Here is a 26438-nt window from a genome sequence, read left to right on the forward strand (position 1 = left end):
ATTTTAGAATGGAGATAAGGAGGAATTTCTTCAGTTAGAGAGTGGTGAATCTATGGAATTCTTTGCCACAGGCAGCTGTGTAGGCCAGGTCTTTATAAATATTTAAGGCAAAGGTTCTTGATTGGTCAGTGCATGAAGGGATATGGGAAGAAGGCAGGATACTGGGGCTGAGAGGAATAATAGATCAGCCACGATGAAATGGTGGAGCAGACTTGTTGGGCCAAATGGCCTGATTCTGCTCCTATATCTTATAGTTTTATGGTTGAAAAGTATTGTGTTCGAATGCAGACCACTGCAACATTCATGGACTCAGGGACTTGGATGATATGTTTTTGTGTGACTGTATTTTACAGCTGTCTTATGTGTGGTAAGTGTGTTTTGTGCTGTGTGTGACTTGTTTCTGTGTTTTGCACCTTGATCCTGGAGTACCACTGTTTCATTTGACTGTATTCGTGGGTATTCATGTATGGTTGAATAACAATTAACCTTGAACTTGAACTTAAATTGGTAATTCTTCTGTTATTCCATCTTACATACATCCTCTACATAGCACCATCCAGAGACAGAGAAGCAGTTTCAGCGACAGGTTACTATCGATGCAATGCTCCTCAGACAGGATGAAGAGGTCAATACTCCCCAATGCCATTAGGCTTTACAATTCAACCGCCAGGACTTAAGAACTTTTTAAAAGCTATTATTAATGCTTTTTGAGATAGTGATCTAGATGCATATCATATTTTTTACTGAGTTAAGTATTGTATGTAATTAGTTTTGCTACAACAAGTGTATGGGACATTGGAAAAAAAGTTGAATTTCCCCATGGGGATGAATAAAGTATCTATCTATCTATCTATCTATCTATCTATCTATCTATCTATCTATCTAACAGGACTCACTGGACATGCACATTTTTCTAGGGACTGCTCTTGGTAAATTGAGGGATGTGAGGAGGTGAGATTAAATAGGGAAATGCCCAGGAAGGGAGAATTCCTGTGGAGTGTAATGGCTTCTTTACCCTGCAGAAAAAGGCATTTTTCCTTTGGTCTGCCTCCATATGACATTTCAGTCGAGCAGCCATTAACCTGTGTGAAATTTAATTATCGAGTTCCTGGGTGCCAACATCTCTGAGGAACTATCCTTGGCCCAGCATAGCGATGCAGTTACAAAGAAAGCTTGACAATGGCTACATTTCATTAGGAGTCTGAGGTCACCAGAGACTTGCAAATATCTACAGATATACTGTGGAGACATTTGAATTGGTTGCAGCCTATTTTGCTCAGCATGTTCCAGACATGCACATCGCCTTTGAACTTCCTCCTCCTCATTTACATGTATCCCTCCAGCATTGCACATTTCAACCCTGGGAAGAAGGATTCCAGATGTCTACTCTACCTATGCCTCAAATTATCTTATAAAGCTCTATCAGATCTCCCCCTCAGCCTCTGCTGTTGAAGGGAAAGCAGTCATAGTGTCATAGGGCCAAAAAGAAGTACGGTACAGAAACTCTCTTCGGCCCATCTAGTCCTTGCTGCAACAATTTAAACTGCCTAATCCCATCAACCTGCACCAGGACCAGAACCCTCCATGCCCCTGCTATTGATGTGGCTATCCAAACTTCTGCACCTTGTTTACATCTTCCCTGTAGGTAGATGACCAATACTCCAAATTAGGCCTCGCCAACGTCTTATGCAACTACAACATAAAATCCCACTTCCTGAATTCAATACATTGATTTATGGCCAATATACCAAAAGCTTTCTTTACGACCCTATCCACCTGTGACACCGATTATCCCTTTGTTCCACCACACTCCTCAGTGCTCTACCATTCACTGTGTAAGACCTACCCTGGTTGGTCCTACCAAAGTGCAAAACCTTGCACTTGTCTTCATTTCAAAATTCCATCTGCCATTTTCAATAGGTCAATAGTTACATTTAATGTCAGAGAATAAGTATCCTGAAATTCTTTCTCTTTGAAAACAGCCACGAAAACAGGGGAGAGCCCCAAAGAATGAATGACCGTTAAATATTAGAATCCCAAAGTACCCCCCAGCTAATCCCTTACCCTCCCAAAAGCATCAGCACCCCTCACCGAGCACCCAAGCGTGCAGCAAAGCATCAATGAAAACACAGACTTGCAGTACCCCAAAGACTGCTCATTCAACAAATAATGTGACATATGACAGGCTCTCTCTCTCTTTCTCTCTCTAATAAGGGAGAAAGAGGTATTCCCATTTCACAGCGAGAGGGGAGACATAACAAACAACTCATTGATTTATGATGTTAAAAGTCTGTTGCTTTGCTTTTCCCGAGCTCTGTGCCCAGAAGGTCAGCTCCAGAAAGGCGCAGCTCTTCAGACACACAAATCACGGCAGCTAACCCGCTGCTCTCGAGGTTCTGTGTTCTCCCGCAACGCTTCAGTCAGGGGCTCCGGCCTAGAATCAGCCCGTCCCTAGAGCCATGAAAATCCGGAACCCTGAAGGCACGCTCGTTTTCCTTGGGATATCAAAAAGTAGCTGGTAGTGAGGCCCTGAGAGTGGGTCCCATTCCCGCGAAGAATCGAAATCAGAGAGTAACTCCAGGTCAAGGTCTTCAAAAGAACCTTGAAAAGGGAAAAAAGAGATATCAGACATTGAAATTGAGCTGTTTCCGAAGATACAAGCAAAGGAGTCACAGTTTAGTGCCATTTTTCTGTCCATTTTTCCAGCTGATGCAGATCCCTCTGCAAACAATGACATCCTTCCTCACTGTCTACCACCCACCCCAGTCCTGCTGTCATCCAAAACCTTGCTGATCCAGTTGACCATATTATCATCGAGATCATTGATATAGATGACAAACAACAAAGGACCCAGCACTGTGTGGCACTCTATGAGTCACAGACCCCCAGACTCCAGTCAGAGAGGCGACCCTTTACTACCACTCTCTGGTTCTCCCACAAAGCTAATTTACTACCCCGTCTTGAATGCCAAGCGACTGAAGTTTCTTCCCCATTCTGATGTTTGCTCTGAACAACATCTGAACCTCTTGATCATGTTTGCATGTTTTATGCATTGAGTTGCTGCCACGTGACATGATTGGCTGATGAGATATTTGCATTAATGAGCAGGTGTATGAGTCACTGTGTGTACTGAAGTGAAGCACAGGGGCAGAGATACAAATAGATCCTTCAGCTCACCAAGTCCATCGTGACAAGGCATCTCAATGGTCCCCTCTAGAACTGAAAACTATCTTACTCTCGGTATTTGTAATCTTTCTTACAACATTGCTTATTATGATTTGTTTGACGAAAGGTGAAGGAAAAGGTTTCAAGTGGAGCATAGCAGTTAGCGCGACACTGTTACAGCTCGGGGCATTGGGATCTGGAGTTCAGCTCTGGCGTTCTCTGTAAGAAGTTTGTATGTCCTTGCAGGGGGCGAGTTGCTTTCCCTCAGGTGCTCCAGTTTCCTCCCACATTCTGAAGACGAACCAGTTAGCAGGTTAATCGGTCGTTGTAAGTTGTCCTGTGATTAGACTAGGGTTAAATAGGTGGGTTGCTGGGGCGGCCTGGCTTGTCGGGCCAGAAGGCCTGTTCCGAGCTGTATCGCTAAATAACATTCATTAAATTAAGAGTTTGTATCTTTGGCAAAGGCAAGTGGAGTTTACTTAATAGCAGACTGTCTTCCATGCAACAAACCAGGTGAAATGATAAATGGTACAAAGAAACAAATCAGATATCTCGTAACTAAATTTTGTTTCCCATGAGACAGTCCAACAACGCTGATCTTTATAATGACGGTAGGAGGCATGCTATCGTCAGACTGTCTGCTGTGGAATTGTCTTGTCTCCACCAGTCTAACGGTGAGCGATTACTCATTTCATGTTCCAGCATATGTAGGAGTGATTTCGTTATTTTTTAAGGTGATTGATTGGCTTCTAAAAATAACTGATCCCGAAATATTTACTAAAAGGTCTGTTATTAAATAAACTCCATTTGTCCCAGAATTCACTGGATTTAAATCTGTCCCTTCTGTTATATGTAAACTGATGCATCCTGTTAATGAAACCTCCTACAAAGTTAAATTAAGTGGCATTCCAGATGAGCTCAGTGCCTTCTGTGCTTGCTTTGACCACCAGAACATTGTGGAACAATCGCACACCCCAACATCTCCTGATGCTTCTTTGCTCTCAGTATCTGAAGCTACCTTCAAGAGAGTGAATCCAAGGAAAGCACCCCATTCGGACGGGGTACCCGGCCGCGTTCTAAAGACCTGTGCTGACTTGTGTGTTCGCTGATATCTTTCACTCTCACTTCAGCGGTGTGCAGGACCCACCTGCTTCACTCACACCGGTGCCCAAGCAGAGTGTGATAACCTGTCTAAATGACTATGGCCCAGTGGCACTTATATCCACAGTGATGAAGCGTTTGGAGAAGCTGATGTTGAAACATATCAGCTCCTGTCTGCAGTTTGCCTACTGGAGCAACCGGTCTACAGCAGACGCCATCTCATTGGCTCTTCACACAACCCTGGAACGGCCAGACCTGATTGGAGGATCAGAGGTGGAGCGTGTCAGTAACTACCTCAGAGGACCTGTCCTGGACCCATCATATAAATGTAATTGCAAAGAAATCACGACAGCATTTCTATTTACTGTGAAGGCTGGGAGATTCGGCATGACATCAAAATCCTAGCAAACTTCTATAGGTATGTGGTGGAGAGTATATTGACTGACTGTACCACAGCCTGGAATGGGAACACCAATGCCTTTGAATGGAAAATCCTACAGAAGGTTGTGGATTCGGCCCAGTACATTACGGGTAAAGCCCTCCCAACCATTGAGCACACCTACATGAAATGTTGCTGTAGGAAAGCAGCATCCATCATCAAAGATCCTCACCACCCAGGCCATGCTCTTTTTTCATTGCTGCTGCCAACAGGCAGTAGGTACAAGAGCCTCAGGACTAACCACAACCTGGTTCAAGAACAGTTACTACCCCTCAACCGGTAGATTCTTGAACAAACGAGGATAATGACACTCATATACTGAGATGTTCCCACAACCAATGATCTCACTTTAAGGACACTGTATCTTGTTGCTTCATGCTCTCGTTATTTATTGCTATTTATTTATATTTGTATTTCAACAGTTTGTTGTCTTCTATGCTCTCGCTCTTTCATTGATCCAGTTACTATCCTATAAATTTGCTGAGTATGTTGCAGGAAAATGCATCTCAGGGCTGCGTCGGGTGACACGTATGTACGCTGATAATAAATTTCACTTTGGTCTTTGACCTTTGATAAATTATACAGAGGATATCTATTATGACGGGTAAACTGCAGGGAGTCACTTTCATAGCCTGTGTTCCACAAAGGACATAACATAGTTAGGAATAAGAAAAATCTGAGCCCACCACAGATCTACAGTTCACATGGACCATATTGTGTCCAGGTTAAGTGCCCCTTATCCATAATTCCAAAATCCTAAATCCTCTCAATTGCTCACATGTCATCACAAATGTCAAATTCCGCAAGGTGCTGTGAAGCGCAGGTCTCTGCTCACCATGGACACTTCTGAGAAGTGACCTCACATATGTAGTGAACAGAAGTTAATGAAAAATAGCAAACACGAAACAAGCAAAGATCTATCACAGCAAATTGAAAATTTAAAGCTAATTGTGAATATTCGGCAGGCTGGCTGCAGAAATTTAAAAAAAGGCATGGCATTAAACTTTGAAAGATAGTGTCTGCTGATAGTTCACGAAGATGAAAATTTGGCACCAGAACATTCACAAATGCTGATTGTTTTTATACCTTACATAAATCCTAAAAATCGTAAAATACAAACACCGTTACCTTTTAATCAAAACATGGCATCGTAGGTAGAGATTGAAAGCCTGCTGTTGATTGTTGTTCAACAGCTGATTCAGGTATTCTCCCGATGCCGTTGGGCTGCTTTTGTTACCCTGCACATGCTATATTTCATTACATTAATGGTAGGTAATATTTTTTACTGCTGTGCACTGATCTGGGCTGAACAAGTGTAAGACAAACACTGCTGAGTGGTAGAACATAAATTCAGAGTCGGGAATGAAGGCAATCCCAAACTATCCATTATATATTCCAAAATCCAAAATAATCCAAAAATCCAAAACACTTCCAGCCCCAAGCATTTTGGACAAGGGATACTCAACCTGTATTAGTCAATATAAAATGCCAAGACATAACAGTTCCACATATTTTAAAGATGCATCTATTAAAATAAATCTGGTGGTTTTATTTAGATATTTTTCACTGAGAAACAGTGCTCGCTTTATTGGGTATCTGATTAAGCGGTTACTGAGTACACTTCTGTGTGTTAGTGGTCATCTGTGCTGTAGCCCATCCTCTGTATGTTCCGAGATGCACAACACTATTGTAATGTGTGGTTATTTGAACTATTGGTTGCCTTCCTGTTAGCTTGAACCAGTCTGGCCATTCTCCTCTGACGTCACTTATTAACAAGGTTTTTTTGCCCACAGAATTGCTGCTCACTGGATATTTTTTTGTTTTTCGTGCCATTCTCTGTAAACTCTAGAGACTCGTGCAAATCCCACAAGATCAGCAGTTCCTGAGATACTCAAACCATTCCCCTTGGCATCAACAGTCAGTTCACAGTCAAACTCACTTAGATCACATCTTTTCCCCATTCTGATATTTGGATAGAACAACAACCGAGCCACTTAACCATGCCTGCATGCTCTAAACTGGATTGCAGTGGAACTTGCACTGGAGTAATGGGTCAGTTGATGCAGTGTGTAGTGAGACTGGGAGGATTGACAAGCAGATTATAGGGCAAAACTGCAGTCGGGGATGAGGTGAAGTGCAAAATCGAAAAGAGTGATGAGTACAGGAGTGAAGGTGTTATATTTGAATGCACAGAGTATCGGGAATAAGGCAGATGAGCTTGAAGCACAGTTAGAGATTGGTAGGTATGATATTCTGGGCGTCTCCAAGTTATGGCAGAGGCGGTGCGGTGGCTCTGTTGATAGAAAATGAAATCAAATCTTTAGAAAGAATTGACACAGGATTGGAAGATGAAGAGTTAAGAAACTGCAAGGGTAAAAAGAGTCGTATACAAGCCTCCAAACAGTGACCATGAAGTGGAGTATGAATTTTGATGGGAAATAGAAAAGGCATGTAATAACAGCAATGTTACCATAGGCATGGGGGAATTTCAATACGCAGGTATTTTGGGAAATCAGGTTGGTGCTGGATCCCAAAAGGGGTAATTTCTAAAATGCCTACAAGATGGTTCTTTACAGCAGTTCATGGTTCAGCCCAGGAGGGGATCAGCTATTCTGGATTGGATGTTGTGCAGTGAAACCAGTATTGATTAGAGAGCTTAAGGTGAAAGAACCCTTAGGGGAAAGTGAACATAATATGATCAAATTCACCCTGAAATTTGAGAATGAGAAGCTGAAGTCAGATGTATTGGTATTACAGTGGAGTAAAGGGAATTACTGGGGTATGAGAGAGGAGCTGGTCACAATTGATTGGAAAAGAACACTGGCAGGGATGACGACAGAGCAGCAATGGCTGGAATTTATGGAAGCAATATGGGAGGCATAGGATATATACCTCCCAAAGAGGAATAACTATTCTAAAGCCAATAAGTCACAACCAAGACTTGCAAGAAAAGTCACAGCCACCATAAGAGCCAAAGAGCGGGTAAATAATACAGCAAAAATTAGTGGGAAGTTTTCGGATTTGGAAGCTTTTAAAAACAAATAACATTTTTAAAGGAGATGTGAGGGGCAAAAGTTTTTACACGGAGAATGGTGGATGCCTGGGATGTGCTACCTGGGGTGCTGGTAGAGGCAGATGTATCTGAGGCATTTAAGAGATGTTTAGATAGACACATGAATGTGAGGAAAGGGAAGGATAAGGACATTGTGTCGGCAGAAGGGATTAGTTCAGTTGGCCATTTGATTACTAATTTAATTGGTTTGGAACAGTATTATGGGCCAAATAGCCTGTTCCTTAGGCATAAATAACCGGGGGGGGGGGGGGGGGGGGAGGATTCTTGAATTAGAAAGTGCCCTGTATGAGGAGGATTTGGGCGTCCTGGCAGAGCCAGCACTGTCAACAACTAGACAAAGCACAGAGGCAATTAGGAAGGCTAATAGAAGGTTTGGCTACATCATGTGCTCAGTGGAGTTTGAGTCTAGAGACGTTCTCCTTAAGCTGCATAGTGCACTTGTGAGGCCACACCTGTGTAGAGCTTTGGCTTCCATATTGTGTGAGGGATGTGAAGCCATTGGAGAGAGTCCAGAGTAGGGTGACTATACTCATTCCAGGTATGCAGGGCATGAGCTATGAAGAAAGACTGAAAGAATTATATCTCTTTAGCCTAAGTAGACATAGAATGAGAGGAGATATGATAGAAGTGTTCAGAATCATTAAGGGTATAAATAAGAACATAAGACCATAAGACATGGGAGCAGAATTAGGCCATCTGGCCCATCAAGTCTGCTCTGCCACTCAATAATGGCCAATCCATTTTTCTATCTCCTCCTCAACCCCAGTTCCTGACCTGAACCCCGTAACCTTTGATGCCATGTCTAATCAAGAACCTATCAATCTCTGCCTTAAATACACCCAACAACCTGGCCTCCACAGCTGCATGGGGCAACAAATTCCACATATTCACCACCCTTTGGCTAAAGAAATTTTTCCATATCTCTGTTTTAAAAGGGAGCCCCTCTATCCTGAGGCTGTACCCTCTTGCCCTAGACTCTTCCACCATGGGAAACATCCTTCCCACATCTACTCTGCCTAGGCCTTTCAACATTTGAAAGGTTTAAATGAGATCCCCCCTCATCTTTCTGAATTCCCACAAGTACAGACCCAGAGCCATCAAACGTTCATCATATGATAACCCTTTCATTCCTGGAATCATCCTTGCGAACCTCCTCTGGACCATCTTCAACACCAGAATACCTTTTTTAAGATGAGGCACTCAAAACTGTTCACCAGTGCCTTATAAAGACTCAGCATCACACCCCTGCCCTTGTATTCTCGACCTCTTGAAATCAATGCTAACATGGCTTTTGCCTTCCTCACCACTGACTTAATCTGCAATTTAAGCTTCAGGGTGTTCTGCACAAGGACTCCCAAGTCCCTCTGCATCTCAGATTCCTGGATTTTCTCCCCGTTTAGAAAATAGTCAGCACATTTATTTCTACTACCAAAGTTCATGACCGTGCATTTTCCAACATTGTATTTCATTTGCCATTTTCTTGCCCATTCTCCTAATCTGTCTAAGTCCTTCTGGATCCTACCTGTTTCCTCAACACTACCTGCCCCTCCACCAATCTTCATATCATCTGCAAACTTGGCAACAAAGCCATCTATTCCATCATCTAAATCATTGATATACAGCATAAAAAGACACGGTCCCGACACCAACCCCTGCGGAACACCACTAGTCACTGGCAGCCAACCAGATAAGGGTCCTTTTATTCCCACTCGCTGCCTGTTACCAATCTGCCAATGCTCTAACCATGTTAGTAACTTTCCTGCAATACCCATGGGCTCTTAACTTGGTAAGCAGCCTCATGTGTGGCACCTTGTCAAATGCTTTCTGAAAGTCCAAATATACAACATCCTCTGCATCCTATTATCTATCCTACTTGTAATCTCCTCAAAGAATTCCAACAGGTCCATCAGGCAGGATTTTCCCTTAAAGAAACCATGCTGACTTTGTCTTATCTTGTCCTGTGTCACCAAGTATTCCACAACCTCATCATTAACAATTGACTCTAACATCTTCCCAGCCATTGAGGTCAGGCTAACTGGTCTATAATTTCCTTTCTGCTGCCTTCCTCCTTTCTTAAAGAGTGGAGTAACATTTGCAATTTTCCAGTCCTCTGTCACCGTGTCAGAGTCCAATGATTTTTGAAAGATCATTACTAATGCCTCCACAATCTCTACCAGTATCTCTTTCAGAACCCTAGGGTGCAGGTCATCTGGTCCGGGTGACTTATGTACTTTTAGGTCTGTCGGCTTTTTGAGCACCTTCTCTGTTGTACCCCACCTCTCTTCCTTCACACACTAGAATATCTGGCACACTGCTGTTGTCTTCCACAGTGAAGACTGATGCAAAATTTCCTCGTGTTTGCAAAATACTCATTTAGTTCATCAGCCATCTCCTTGTCCCCTGTTATTATTCCTCTCGCTTCATTTTCTAGTGGTCCTATATCCACTCTCATTTCCCTTTTATTTTTAACATACTTGAAAAATCTTTTACTATCCACTTTGATGTTACTTGCTAGCTTGCTTTCATATTTCATCTTTTCCCAGCTAATGATTTTTTTAGTTGCTCTCTGTAGGTTTTTAAACACTTCCAATCCTCTACCTTCCCACTAATTTTTGCTTTGTTGTACACCCTTTCTTTTGCCTTTACAATAGCTTTGACTTCCCTTGTCAGCCATGGTTATACTATTTTACTATTTGAGTATTTCATCATTTTTGGAATACACATGTCCTGCACCTTCTTCATTTTCCCAGAAACTCACGCCATTGCTGCTCTACTGACATCCCTGCCAGCATCTCCTTCCAATTTACTTTGGCCAACTCCTCTCTCATACCACTGTAATTTCCTTTACTCCACTGAAATACTGCTACATCAGACTTTACTTTCTCCCTATCAAATTTCAAGTTGAACACAATCATATTGTAATCACTGGTTCCTAAGGGTTCTTTTTCCTTAAGCTCCCTACTCGCCTCCAATCCTGTATAGCTGATCCCCTGGTAGGCTCAACAGCAAACTGCTCTGAAAAGCCATTTCTTTAGCATTCAACAAACTCACTCTCTTGAGATCCATTACCAACCTGATTTTCCCAATCGACCTGCATGTTAACATTTCCCATGACTACCATAACATTGTCTTTTTGACTCACCTTTTCTGTTTCCTGCTGGTAACCCGTGGCCCACCTCCCAGCCACTGTTGGGAGGCCTGTATATAACTACCATCAACGTCCTTTTACCCTTTCAGTTTCTGAGCTCAACCCACAAGGATTCAACATCTTCCAATCCTTTGTCACAACTTTCTACTGATTTGATGCCATTCTTTACCAGCAGAGCCACACCACCCCCTCTGCCTCCCTTCCAATCCCTCCGATATAACATGAAACCTTGGACATTCAGTTCCCAACTACAAGTAAGGTGGATGCCAACTACTACTTCAAAATTAATCCATCATCAAGGACAGGGGGCCATAGGTGGAGACCGGTTAAAGTGAGATTTCAGACTACTATCAGGAGGTGGTGGACACTTGGAACAAACTACCTAGTTGTGTAGTTGAGAGTAGTACCTTAGAGACTTTAAATCTAAGCTCGATAGTTATTTCAATATACTATGTGAATAGGAGTTTGGCAAACTTTGTTGGGCCGAATGGGCTGTTCTTGTCAAAAACTTTCTAATGTTCTAAAATGTTCTGATGTGGAAGTTTGGTTGATCGGCAAGCTTGTCAGATGTTTCAGCTCCAGTCGAGAAGCCATCATTTGTCTCCACAGAATGCCGATTTATATACTCCTCTGGGTCCGAATGGATATTGATTAGATGTTGTGATCTGGTTGGCAGGACATTCTGACTGGCTAGCTTTGAGGGGGGTCCAGTGGAAATGTTTGCTTCGCTGTCCAGATCCAATGTTCCTGTGCTGTTCTGTTCCTTGTTCTACACTGCTATGGATGTTGTGTACTGCGCTTGTATTAATGGCCATATGATACACATATTATGCAAAAAGAACTGAACAATTCAATTAAGCAAGTTGATGCTTTTGCCAGGCAGCTGCATAACTTTAATATTTTAGATTTATTGAGAACTACCACTCAATTGGGGGAACGTTTCCTTGAATTCTGTCTTTTTATATTCCTTCCTGTTTTCCTATTTCACCTGTTCTGTGTCAAAGGTTTATAAAGGTTTTATGGTAGATATTTTGGTAGTCACAATTTTGTCTTACTGTTTTTAAGCCAATTCTCTGCCTGAAGTCGTGTTGGAAAACAGGTTATTGTTTCACTTCTTTTGAAATAGGTTACACTTGTTGCCAGTGATTGCAGATTATTTAAGTGCCGATGAAGAGTCTCAGCCTGAAACATTGACTGTTTATTCATTTTCATAGATGCTGGCTGACCTGCTGAGTTCCTCCAACATTCAGTGTGTGTTGCACTGAGTGGGTCTGGGTCTCAATGCAGAAAGCTCTGTTCATTTGCACCAATTATCCACCCAGCCACGACTTTGTTTTCAGACCTGAATACCTGCTGCCTTGCTTTAAATTATATTTGATACAATGCTATCCCAAATTATTGTAGACTTGAAATGCTGAGTTGCACAAATTTTAATTAATTAATCTAATTTAGGTTAGTTGTGAGTCCGCTGGAGTCGTCTATTGTGTCTGGTGCTCCTGATTCACCTTTACATTGGTGAGGCCCGTCATAAATTGGGGGACCACTTCATCAACCACTTCCTTTCCATCTGACAAAAGTGAAACTTCTGATTGACCAAATATTTTACTTACAACTCCCATTCCCGTTCCAATGTGTTGATCCATGGCCTCCTCTTTGTGCCGTGATGAGGCCACCCTCAGGGTGGAGGAGCAACACCTTATATTCCATTTGGGTTGATGGCATCCACCCTTATGGCCTTCTGGTAAAAAAATGATTTCTCCTTCTGGTAAAAAAATTTCCTCCCCCTCCCCCTTTATTCCCCACTCTAGCCTCTTACCTCTTCTCACCTGTCCATCACCTCTCCCTGGGTCACCTCCACCTTCCCTTTCTCCTATTGTCCACTCTCCTCTCCTATCAGATTCCTTTCTCTCCAGCCCTTGACCTTTCTCACCCACCTGGTTTCACCTATCACCCTCTAGCTATCCTCCATCCTCTCCCTCCACCTTCTTAATCCGGTGCCTTTCCTTTCCAGTCCTGATGAAGGGTTTCGGCCCAAAATGTTGACTGTTCATGCATTTCCATAGCTGCTGCCTGACCTGCTGAGTTCCTCCAGCATTTTGTGTGTGTTGCTTCACATTGCTTATGTTCAGCACGTTTTATTTTCCACATTTAAGTTCAAGATTGTTGTCATCTGACTGTACATATATACTAACAAACCAAACAACATTCCTCTGGACTATGGTGCACCCATAACACATATATCGCAAACAGCACATAGAAAAAAATATTACCACCAGACTACAGACTGCATAAACACAAGAGATTCTGCAGATGCTGGAAATCTTGAACAACTCACACAAAATGTTGGAGGAATTCTTTCATCTATAACCTCCCTACTTCAGTTTCCTCCCCCATCCACACACCTTCCCTTTCACCTCGTCTTCTCAACTATCACCTGCCACCTTGTACTCTTTCCCTCATCCCAACCGCTTATTCTGACATCTCCACCACCACCCCCACTGCCACCTTCCAGTCCTGAAGAAGGGCTTCAGCCCGAAACATCGACTGTTTATTTTTTTCCATTGATGCTGCCGGACATGCTGAGTTTCTCCAGCATTTTGTTTCTGTTGCTCTAAGTTATTTGACTGTATTTTACTTTCTGGATCCTGGAGTGGATTATTTTTTTGAAATTGAAAATAATATTCTATCGTATCACAGTTTGTTGTTGAACCTCTATAATTCATGAAATCCAAAAATGCAGTGATTGTGTGACTCTGTAGTAGATTGCTGAGTAAACATCTCTTTGGCGCTGGGGTTATTCAGCTTTATTTGAGAAGAGGTCTACATTTTCATCAAATATTATTATTTTGATAATATTATCAGAAGTTGTAAACTCCACCAGCTCCATCATGAACATTAGCTTTCCCAGCATCAAGTCAAAGCCAGTCAAGTGAGATTTATTGCCTTTTAACTATATACATATTGCATAGAATATATATATAGGAATGAGACAACGTTTCTTTTTTAGGAATCAATGAAATTAACGTCTCATAAAAAGTTTTCGTAAGATTCCCAGAGGATATAGAATCTATCTGAATGTGCATCCTATAGACCTATCTCCTTATTGAATGCAGATTTTAAAATTCTCTCTAAGATTTAGCCAATAGACTTGAGAATTATTTTGCCGACTGTTATCTCAAAAGATCAAACTGGATTTATTAAAAATAGGTATTCACATTTTAATATTCGAAGATTGTTAAGTATTTTTTATTCTCCCTCAGTTAAAGAATCTGAATGTATTGTGTCTCTGGATACAGAGAAAGCTTTTGACAGGGTGGAGTGGCCTTATTTGTTTCGGGTTTTGAAGAGGTTGAATTTTAGTCCAGGAATTATTTCCTGGATCTAACTGATTTATCAAGTTACAACCGATGGCTGCGGTTGTAACTAATCATCAAAAGTCTCCTTATTTTAGACTATATAGAGGATCCCATCAGGGTTTTCCTCTCAGTTCTTTATTATTTAATTATTTAATTTGGCTTTAGAACCATTTGCTATTGCTCTTAGGGATTCTAATTCTGTTCAGGGTATTAAGAGAGGGGATAAACTACATAAGGTTTCGTTATATGAAGATGATTTATTAGTTTACATTTCAGACCCTAGGAAATCTATTCCCTCTATGCTATCCATATTTATTGAATTTAGTATTTTCTCTGGATATGAATTAAATTTTCATAAAAGTGAATTATTTCCAATTAATAATTACTCTGATTATTATGATCAAATACCCCTTAATATTGCAAAAAATTATTTTACCTATTTTGGTATTAAAATTACTAAAAATTTTAAAGACTTATATAAGTTTAATTTCCTTCCTCTAATTGAATATACACAACAAACATTTTCCAAATGGTTGCCTATGACAATGTCATTAATGGGTCAAATAAATGCTATAAAAATGGTAATTTTACCGAAATTTTTATATATGTTTCAAGCGGTTCCATCCTTTGTCCCGAATAAAAGTTCTAGAGTGCAAAAATCTTTATTGCAAAAATTAAAAAAAAGATGGAGGACCGGCATTACCAAATTTTTGGTTTTATTATTGGGCAATTAATATTTGTTATATCACTTTTTGGATTTATGGTATAGATAATCAGGACTGTCCTTCATGGTTAGAATTGGAGGAGAACTCGGTAAGGGGGTTTTCTTTGGCCTCTTTACTGGGAGCTCCTCTTCCTTTTTTGTTGTCCAGGATAGGTAGACAAGGTCTTAGTCCCATTGTTAAACATACTTTAAAAATTTGGTTTCAGTTTCGCAGATTTTTTGACTTAAATAACTTTGTTCTCTCGAGTAATATCCATCTTAACTTTTTTTTTAAACCATCAATTCTGGAGACAATGTTTCTTCGAACCAGGGTGTAAAGCACATGACACACATAACACATGATGACTTATGAAGGTAAGGATGAAATCTACAGCTGAATCACACATAAATAACAAACCAAAGCACATTAATATTAAACATTGTAAGATACTGAACAGATTAACCAGTGACTCAGAATATGATGTGGCCGGGAGCTCAGACGCCTAATGTCCTGGGGGAAGAAACTGTTTCTCATCCTGACCATTCTTGTTTTTATGCATCGGAGTCTCCTGCCCGATGGTAAAAAGTAAGAGAGGATGCTGGATGGATGGGTGGGATCCTTTATAATACTAAGACTCTGTGTATGCAGTGCTCCTGATAAATGTCCCTAATGGATGTTTGGGAAACCCCTATGATCCTCTCAACTATTCTCACTGCTGTGTTTTGCCTCCATACGTCAAATTCACTTTCAGTTTGCCTTTAGGAGACACTTTTTCACTTGTGTAGGTTTTTAACATCACTGTGATCTTCTTTATAAGTAGCTTAGTCTGTTGTAGTCAACCTCTGAGCTTGTAGACAAAGCTGACCCTGTATCCAGCTCCATTTTCAGTTTTACATCAGACGTATCTATTGTGATCCATATTACTATGCAGCTATCCAGTAATATTATGCAGCTCCAGGTATGACAGTTCACCCTTGTCAGCCTCTGTGTTGTCTGATTCTGTTTTACATTCGGTCACTTTATGCACTTGCCTAGTTTTGTGTGAGAAACTTCTCATTCATTGTGGTTTTTCTCTTTGGTAATGTTTCAGTCTGCCTTGCACACTCTCTCTATATGACCTTGGCTGTGACACTTCCTGCAAATTTTTTCTTTGCAACAACACCATTTTGCATCATGAGAGGATTTGCCATATTGATAACATTTTTGGCTTTTTGCACCATTCAGGGACATTTTGTGGATTTCACTTTCTAACCTCCTTTTCTGCAGTTCTGCTGCATCCTTTGCTGCAGTCTCCAACAATATTTCTTTGGTCAATGCCTATTCTAACAGGCCTATTCTAACTGTCTCTTTCTGACAGTAATCTCTTCTGAGTGCTTGTCCATGCATGCCATATACAGGCCTATCCTTTAATGCATTAGAAAGCCCATCTCTAGAGTCACAGTATTGGGAAACATAGAAGCACAGAAACATAGAAATCTACAGCACATTACAGGCCCTTCGGCCCACAATGTTGTGCCAACTATTTAACCTACTCTTCTGCATAGCCCTCTATTTTTCTAAGCTCCATGTACCCTTCTAAGAGACTTTTAAAAGACCCTGCATTCCACACACCCACAACTCTTGTGTGAAAAACTTACCTCTGACATTCCCCTTGTACCTACTTCCAAGCCCCTTAAAACTATGCCCCCTCATGTTAGCCATTCAGCCCTGGGAAAAAGCCTCTGGTTATCCACATGATCAATGCCTCTCATCATCTTACACACCTCTATCAGGTCACCTCTCATCCTCTGTCACTTCAAGGAGAAAAGGCCAAGTTCATTCAACTTATTCTCATAAGGTATGCTCCCCAATCCAGGCAATATCCTTGTAAATCTCCTCTGCACTCTCTCTGTAGTATCCACATCCTTCCTGTAGTGAGGTGACCAGAACTGAGCACAGTACTCCAAGTGGGGTCTGACCAAGGTCTTATATAACTGTAACATTACCTCACAGCCCTTGAACTCAATTCAACAGCTGATGCATGCCAACACACCATACGCCTTCTTAACAACACCATCAACCTGTGCAGCAGCTTTGAATGTCCTGTGAACATGGACCTCAAGAGCTCACTGATCCTCCACACTGCCAAGACTTTTACCATTTATATCATATTCTGTCTTCAAATTTTACCTACTGAAATGAACCACTTCACACTTATTTGTGTTGAAGTCCATCTGCCATTTCTCAGCCCAGTTTTGCATCCTTATCAATGTCCCGTTGTAACCTCTGACAACCCTCCAGACTATCCACAACATCCCCAACTTTTGTGTCATCAGTAAACTTACTAACTCACTCTTCTACTTCTTCATCCAGGTCATTTATGAAAATCACTAAGTAGGGGGGTCCCAGAACAGATCCCTGCAAAACACCACTGGTTATCGACCTCCATGCAGAATATGACCCGTCTACAACCACTGTTTGCCTTCTGTGGTCAAGCCATTTCTGGATCTACAAAGCAACGTCTCCTTGGATCCCATGCCTCATTACTTTCTGAATGAGCCTTGTATGGGGAACTTTATCAGATGCCTTTACTGAAATCCATGCACACTATATCCACTGGAGTATATCTCGTCTGGTCCTGGTGACTTATCTAACTTAATACCTTTCAAAAGCTCCATCACATCCTCTTTCTTAATGTCTGTACATTCAAGCGTTTCAGTCTGCTGTAAGTCGTCCCCACAATTGTCAAAGTCCTTTTCACTAGTGAATACTGAAGCAAAGTATTCTTTAAGTACCTCCGCTACCTCCTCTGACTCCACGCATGTTTCCACTATCACACCTGATTGGTCCAATTCTCACAGGGCTCATCCTCTTGCTCTTCACATACCTGTAGAATGCCTTGGGGTTTTCCTTACTCCTGCTCACCATGGCCTGATCATGGCCCCTTCTGGCTCTCCTAATTCCATTCTTAAGCTTCTTCCTGGCAACCTTGTAATTTTCTGGATCTCTAACCGTACCTAATTTCTTGAACCTTTCATAAGTTTTTCTTTTCTTCTTAACATTTGCCACATTTCTGACGTGCACTTCCCTGAAAACATCTGCTCCCAATTTATTTTCCCGAGTCCCTGTCTAATAGCATCCTATTTTCCCCTACCTCAATTAAATGTTTTCCCAAATTTTCTGTTCCTATGCCTCTCCGGCACAATGATACAGGAGAATAGATTTGTAATCACTACCTCCAAAATGCTCTCCCTCCAAGAGACCTGACACCTGACCAGGTTCAGTTCCCAATACCAGATCAAGTGACCTGATAGAGGTGTATAAGATGATGAGAGGAATTGATCATGTGGATAGTCAGAGGCTTTTTCCCAGGGCTGAAATGGCTAGCATGAGAGGGCACTGGTTTAAGGTGCTTGGAAGTAGGTACAGAGGAGATGTCAGGGGTAAGTTTTTTTATGCAGAGAGTGGTGAGTGCGTGGAATGGGCTGCTGGCGGCGGTGGTGGAGGTGGATACAATAGGATCTTTTAAGAGGCTCCTGGATAGGTACATGGAGCTTAGAAAAATAGAGGGCTATGGGTAACCCTAGTAATTTCTAAGGTAAGGACATGTTCAGCACAGCATTGTGGGCTGAAGGGCCTGTATTCTGCTGTAGGTTTTAATGTTTCTATGTTTCGAAGTACAGCCTCTCCTCTAGTTGGCTTATCTATATATTGCATCTGGAAACCTTCCTGAACACACATAACTAACTCTACCCCATCTAAACCCCTTGTGCTAATAAGATTCCAGTCAATATTAGGAAAGTTAAAATCATCCATCACATCAACTCTATTATTATTGCACTATCCCAGAATCTGCCTCCCTATCTGCTCCTTAATGTCTCTGTCACTATTGTGGGGTCTATAAAAACACCCAGTTGAGTTATTGCCCCCATCTTGTTTCTGACTTTCACCCACAATGACTCAGTAGACAATCCCTCCATGACTTTGTCCTTTTCTACAGCTGTGATACTATCCCTGATTAGCAGTGCCACTCCCCCACCTCTTTTGCCTCCCTCCCCATCCTTTCTGAAACATCTAAAGCCCGGCTCACTCAGCAGCCATTCCTACCCTTGAGTCATCCAAGTCTTTGTAATGGCCACAACATTATAGATCCACGTATTGATCCAAGCTGAAAGTTTGCACTGTTCTGAAATGCTTTCATCCTTTGACTGATTCCTTTTGTAAAATCTAAATCTCTCAGCTATTATCAGCTATTTAGGTGATTTTATGTAATAGTAACAATTTCATTGAACATCTTGCTTGATGGCTTTTCAGGGGTTGCTAAGTTGCCAAAGAGACTGTATGTCCTAGGACCATTAAGCTAAGGAGTGTGGGGGCTTTCTTTTGTTCCTCCATGTTGATTGCATTACAATACACTCCCACACTCTTGATATATGACTCCCAGCCTTCATTAGCACTATCAAATTCATCAACTTTCCTGACTGAAACCATTGCCACATTATTTTCACTTTAACTTTGCTAGTTGTGTGTCTTTGAATGTGTACTCTGCGGACAGTTACTCACGCATCCCTTTCTTAGCGTCTGTGATGACCTTTGTACTGTTTAACTCTCGTTTCATCCTGTAACTGTTAGGGCAGTTGGTGATATTCTCTGACATTCAGGTTCATACTTGTCTTCAATTTGTTGTGATGCATCAAGGATATCTTCAAAAGGTGGTTCCTCGAGAGGGCAGCATTGATCATTCAGGTCTCCCATCACTCACGACTTGCTCTGCTCTCATTTCTACCATCGAGGAGAAGGTCGAGAAGCCTGAAGACACACACTGAACATTTTGGAAACAGCTTTTTTCCTCCGCCATCAGATTTCTGAATGGACAATGAACCCATGAACACTACCTCACTATTTTTTTCTTTTTTTTTTGTTCAACCTGATTCTGATTCTGGTATTATATTTGTTACATTCTCATTAGCTTTAACAGTAAGTATTCACTTGATTTTACATTGTGTATGCCTGTGGATATACAGTATTCATTTGAAAGGACTGAGTGATGTGATGGGTTAGAAAGCTGTGTGCTTGGGACATTTGGGACTTGAGATTGACAGAAATGACATCTCTTTGAGGTGCTTTCACAATATTATCAAATTTTCCCAGCAGTTAAGCATTTCCCAATGAAATTACATAACAGAACTATTCATTCAGACCTCATCTTCAATAAAACTCAAAGGTCATTATGATCCCATTGCCCACATATATAATGAATTGGAGCTGCCAAAGGTGTCACCTTATCCATTAATGGTTGAAATGTTCCTCAATCAGACCCTAAATCTGCTGGCAAAAAAAGAGCTATTAATAAAAAATACTTTAAATTAGGCTGGTGTGTGACTCAGACCCTACAGTGATCACATCTGCCGCTGTGAATGAACTATTGCACTGGACAATTTTTTTCAAAAGTGTTGCTTCCTCAAATTTTTTGGTATTTATGATAGACTTCTTGAAGCTAAACACAAATACAATTTCAGACTACTTGGATCACATAGGAACTTGGAGAAACAGGAAATTAACTTTCATTGAATATGATGCATTTAATTGCATACATTGCTGATGCACTACAATACTTCAACTAAGCTAAGAATGTTTTGTTGATGGTTTTTATTGCTTCTCAGTGCCTGACACTTCTTGCTTACGTCTCCAACTATCATCAGCCAGCATCGATGGATTCCAGTTGCCCTGATACTGTTTCTCCATGACCGCAATGTCCTGGTGAAACCTTTCACCGTGCTCGTTACTGACAACATCAAGATTTGTGGCGAAAAAATCTAAATGGGAATGCAGAAAATGAATTTTCAGTGACATGTTTAGTAAGCTTCATCAAGAGGGATGGGAGAGGTTCCAGAGGATTGTAGAGTTGCAGATGTTGTTCCCTTTTACAAGAAAGGAAGTAGGGATAGCCCAGGAAATGATAGACTATTGAGTCTTATCAGTGGTTGGTAAGCTGATGGAAAAGATCCTGAGAGGCAGGATTTATGAACATTTAGAGAGGCATAATATGATTAGGAATAGTCAGCATGGCTTGGTCAAGGGCGGGGTATGCTTTACGAGCCTAATTGAGCTTTTTGAGAATGTGACTAAACACATTGATGAAGGAAGAGCAGTAGACGTTGTGTAGATGGATTTAAGCAAGGCATTTGACAAGGTACCCCATGCAAGGCTTATTGAGAAAGTAAGGAGGCATGGGATCCAAGGGGACATTGCTTTGTGGATCCAGAATTGGCTTGCCCACAGAAGGCAGAGTGGTTTTAGACCGGTCATATTCTGCATGGAGGTTGGTGACCAGTGGAGTGCCTCAGGGATCTGTTCTGAGATGTCTTCTCTTCGTTATTTTTATAAATGACCTGGATGAGGAAGTGGAAGGATGGGTTAGTAAATTTGCTGACGACACAAAGGTTGGAGGTGTTGTGGATAGTGTGGAGGGCTGTCAGAGGTTACAGTGGGACATCGATAGAATGTAAAACTGGTCTGAGAAGTGGCAGATGGAGTTCAACCCAGATAAGTGTGAAGTGGTTCATTTTGGTAGGTCAAGTATGATGGCAGAATATAGTATTAATGGTAAGACTCTTGGCAGTGTGGAGGATCAGAGGGATCCTTGGGTTTGAGTCCATAGGACGCTCAAAGCTGCTGCTCAGGTTGACTCTGTGGTTAAGAAGGCATACGATGCATTGGTCTTCATCAATTGTGGGATTGAGTTTAAGAGCTGAGAGGTAATGTTACAGCTATATAGGACCCTGGTCAGACCCCTCTTGGAGTACTGTGCTCAGTTCTGGCCGCCTCACTATAGGAAGGATGTGGAAACCATGGAAAGGGTGCAGAGGAGATTTACAAGGATGTTGCCTGGATTGGGGAGCATGCCTTATGAGAATAGATTGAGTGAACTCGGCCTTTTCTCCTTGGAGCGACAGAGGATGAGAGGTGACCTGATAGAGGTGTATAAGATGATGAGAGGCATTGATCGTGTGGATAGTCAGAGGCTTTTTGCCAGCACTGAAATGGTTAACACAAGAGGGCACAGGTTTAAGGTGCTTGGAAGCAGGTACAGAGGAGATATCAGGGTACTTTTTTACGCAGAGAGTGGTGAGTGCGTGAAATGGGCTGCTGGCAACGGTGGTGGAAGCAGATATGATAGGTTCTTTTAAGCGACTCCTGGATAGGTACATGGAGCTTAGAAAAATAAAGAGCAATGGGTAACCCTAGGTAATTTCTAAGGTAAGGACATGTTCGGCACAGCATTGTGGGTCGAAGGGCCTGTATTGTGCTGTAGGTTTTCCATGTTTTTGTTTCTTTGTTGCTCTTCATGGTTTTGTCTGCTTGAAAATTGTCATCAACCAGCTGCATGTCGTTTGGTGCTCTGTAGTTGCCAAGAAAAATTTCAGCAAAATCCTTCAATGCCTTCCGTGTGATTTTCTCCAGTCCCACTAGATGTTCTTCGAATTACTTGTCATTGATGATCTGTTTGATTTGTGGACTAACAGAAATGCCTTCCTTAATCTTGGCATCAGTTATTCTGAAAAACATTTGTCTTAAATATCAAAATCCTTCACTGTAATATATCACCTTTCTAAAACCTGTCCTGACATGCAGCATCCATCCTGCCGAAGCCTGCCCAGGCTTGTCTGGACAAGACAGAAAACTTTTCAGCTCTTATATTGTGGGCAACATTTTAATTGACTTTAATTATGAATTGAATTAACAAATATAGGCAATTTTTAAAAAATTGTGTGTGAAATGGGTAGCAAAAGATGTATATTTCAGTGCACAGAATATAAGAATTAAGGTGGATAATCTTGTTGCACTTTTACAAATTGTCAGGTATAATTTTGTGGCCATCACTGAATCATGGTTGTCACTGGGAGCTGAATGTCCAAGGTTACATGTTGTATTCATGAGATAGGAAGGTAGGCAAAAGGGGTGGCGTGGCTCTGCTGGTAAAGAATGGCATCAAATCAGTAGAAAGATGTGACATAGGTCCGGAAGATGTTCAATCCCTGTGGGTTGAGTTAAGAAACTGCAAGGGTAATAGGACCCTGATGGCTGTTATATACAGGCCTCCAACAGTAGCTGGGATGTGAACCACAGATTACAATACAAAATTTAAAAAAGCATGTCAAAAGAGCAATTTTATGATAGTCAATGGGAGATTTCAACATGCAGGTAGATTGGGAAAATCAGGTTGGTAATGGATCTCAGGACAGTGAATTTGTTGAATGCCTATGAGATGGCTTTTTTAGACCAGTTTGTCATTGAGCCTACTACAGGGTCAATTGTACTGGGTGGGTGCTATTTAATGAACCGGAGGCAATTAGGGAGTTTAAGGTAAAGGAACCCTTAGGGGTCAGTGATCACAATATGATTGAGATCAACTTGAAATTTGTTAGGGAGAAAGTAAAGTCTGATGTAGCAGTATTACAGTGGAGTAAAGGAAATTACAGTGATACGGGAGAGGAGTTGGCCAAAGTGAATCGGAAGGAGCTGCTGGCAGGGATGTCAGCAGAGCAGCAATGGTGTGTGTTTCTGGAAAAAATGAGGGTGCAGGACATGTGTATTCCAAAAACAAAGAAATACTCAAATGGTAAAGTAGTACATCCATGGCAGACAGGGAAGTTAAAGCTAATGTAAAAACAAAAGAGAGGTCATACAGCAAAGCAAAAACTAATGGGAAGACAGAGGATTGGGAAGCTTTTAAAATCCTACAGAAAGCAACTAAAGAATCATTAGGAGGGAAAAGTTGAAATATGAAAGCAAGCTGGCAAACAATATCAAGGTAGATAGAAAAAGCTTTTTTCAAGTATATATAAGTATTTAAGACAGCACACTGTTGCAAGAATTTCAAAGTTCGAAGTGAATTTATTATGGAAGTTTGTAGAGGACACTGTGATTTTCTTGTGGACGTTCTCAGTAAATACAAAGAAACAATAGAACCAACAGCCAATGAGCAAACAAATCAACAAACTGTAAATACAAAAAAAGAGAGAAAAGAAGATGAATAATAATAGTATCAAGATGAAGATGAAGTCCTTGAAAGTGAGTCCATAGGTCATGGGATAAGTGAAGTTTCGTGAACTTATCCCCACTGGTTCAAGAGCCTAATGGTTGAGGGCTAACAACTGTGGTGTGGGTGCTGAGGCTCCTGTATCTTCTGATGCCAGCAGTGAGAAGAGAGCATGACCTGGGTGTTGGTGATCCTTGACGATCAATGCTGCTTTCCTGTGACAGTGCTCTATGTGGTGGGGAGGGCTTTAGCCATATCTACTACGTTTTGTAGAATTTTCCATACAAGGGCATTGGTGTTTCCATACCAGGCTGTATACTCTCCACCACGTGCCTTCAGACCTTTGTCAAAGTTTCTAGATGATATGCCAAATCCTCACAAAGCTCCAATGCAGAAGAGGTGGTGCCATGCTTACTTATGAGCTGGGCCCAGGACAGATCCTCTGAAACGAGAACACTGGGGAATTTAAACTTGCTGTCTCTGATCAGCCAATGAGAACTGGCTCAAGGAACCCCAGATTTCCTCCTCCTGAAGTCAATGATCATCTCCTTGGTCTTGCTGACTTTGAGTAAGAGGTTGTTGCTGTGGCTCCACTCAGCCAGAACTTCAATCTCCCTCCTATATGCTGATTCATCACTACCTTTCATTTGGCCAATGACAATGGCGTCATCAGCAAAGTTAAATATGGCATTGGAGCTGTGGATCCATAGTGCTGTCAGGCAGGAGCTTAACAGGGGTTCACAGTAGTGTAGCAGTTAGTGTGATACTATTACAGCTTGCGTCATTGGAGTTCTCAGTACAGTTCTACCATGAGTTTTCTCCGGGCACTCCGGTTTCCTCCTACAGTCCAAAGGTGTACCGAGTAGTAGGTCAATGTAGGTTGTCCTGTGATTAGGCTACATTGTTCCCTGTTGTATCTCTAAATCAATAAAAATATAACCAATTGAACAGTCAGAGGTTCGAAAAACTGATAAGTAATTTATCCATTACTCCTTAAAAATTTCTCTACCCTCTGAGACCAATGTCAGTAAGATGAAAAGAAATAAGATTAAAAATATTTTGATTTATGTTTTGTTGAAAAGGATTAATGAAAGTTACTGCTGATGCTGTAACAAACCCAGAGCTGTGGCACCCTCAGCTGGTCAAAATTAAACCGTGCTAGAACCCTTCAATTTTTGATGCAAGACTAATCAGAAACCTGTTTTTTTTTGTCACTGACATTAGTCATGAAATTTGTTATTTGATGGCAGCAATACTGTGCAGGCATAACAAATTACTATAAATAGAACAAAAGCAGAATAGTGAGATCGTGCACATTTGTTCATTGTCCATTCAGTGATCTGATGGTGGAGGGGAAGGAGCTGTTCCTAAAACTTTGAGTGTGTGTCTTCAGACTCTTGTACCTCCTAATTGATGGTAGTAATAAGGAGAAGGCTTCAAATCTCAAAGAATGTTGCTTCCATAAGGTTTAGTAGCAGATAATGGTTTGGTTGGCACTGCATCGCATTCTCTGCAAATCATTTAAAGTTCAAGGGTTCCCAACCTCGGGTCCATGGTTAACAGCATTGGCCTATGGCATTAAAAGTAGGGAAACCCTGATTTAAATAGTTCTTATTTTGTTTATTGACATGGCTTGTAAACTTAATAGGAACTTTCTCCTCGTTCTGCTGCAGGAAAAATGGTGAAGGCATTTTGTAATGAGTTCTATATTTTTGTTCATCTAGTGAAGAACAATTTATGACTAAATATTTGGAAGTGACAGTGTCCCCACAACATTGCTGTTTTGATACTTGTTGCTGTGTACAGTAAGGAGGTGAGATGGAGATACGTCTCTACCAAAGGAGGTGTTAAGGCACTCCTTCCTTCTGCAGATCACCCTTGGACAAGGTGAAGCACCTGCTTAGACCCTGATCAGGGTCATGTGAAGCCATGGGAGCAGGTGGTGGGTGGTCGTATGAAAAGCTGGTGCATATCACAAGTCCTGGTTATGTGACTACCGACACCAGGCAGAGAATCTCTGAAAAGTATTGATAATGGCTGGGGTCACCCATATTGTGAAAACACTGCCCAGGAGAAGGCAATAGCAAACCACTTCTGCAGAAAAATTTGCCAAGAGCACTCATGGTTATGGAAAGACCATGATCGTTCACGTCATATGACACGGCACATAGAGTCACAAAAAAGTACAGCACAGAAACAGGCCCTTTGGCCAACCTAGTCCATGCTGCAACCATTTAGACTGTCTACTTCCATCAACCTGCACTGGGACCATAGCCCTCCATACCCCTACAATCCATGTAACTATGCAGATTTCACTTAAATGTTGAAATCGCGCTCGCATACACCACTTGTGCGGGCAGCTCATTCCACATTCTCATGACTCTCTGAATGAAGAAATTTCTCCCCATGTTCCTCTTAAGCTTCTCACCT

This window comes from Hemitrygon akajei, chromosome 3 (genome assembly GCF_048418815.1).
Source record: "Hemitrygon akajei chromosome 3, sHemAka1.3, whole genome shotgun sequence".
Classification (NCBI taxonomy): domain Eukaryota; kingdom Metazoa; phylum Chordata; class Chondrichthyes; order Myliobatiformes; family Dasyatidae; genus Hemitrygon; species Hemitrygon akajei.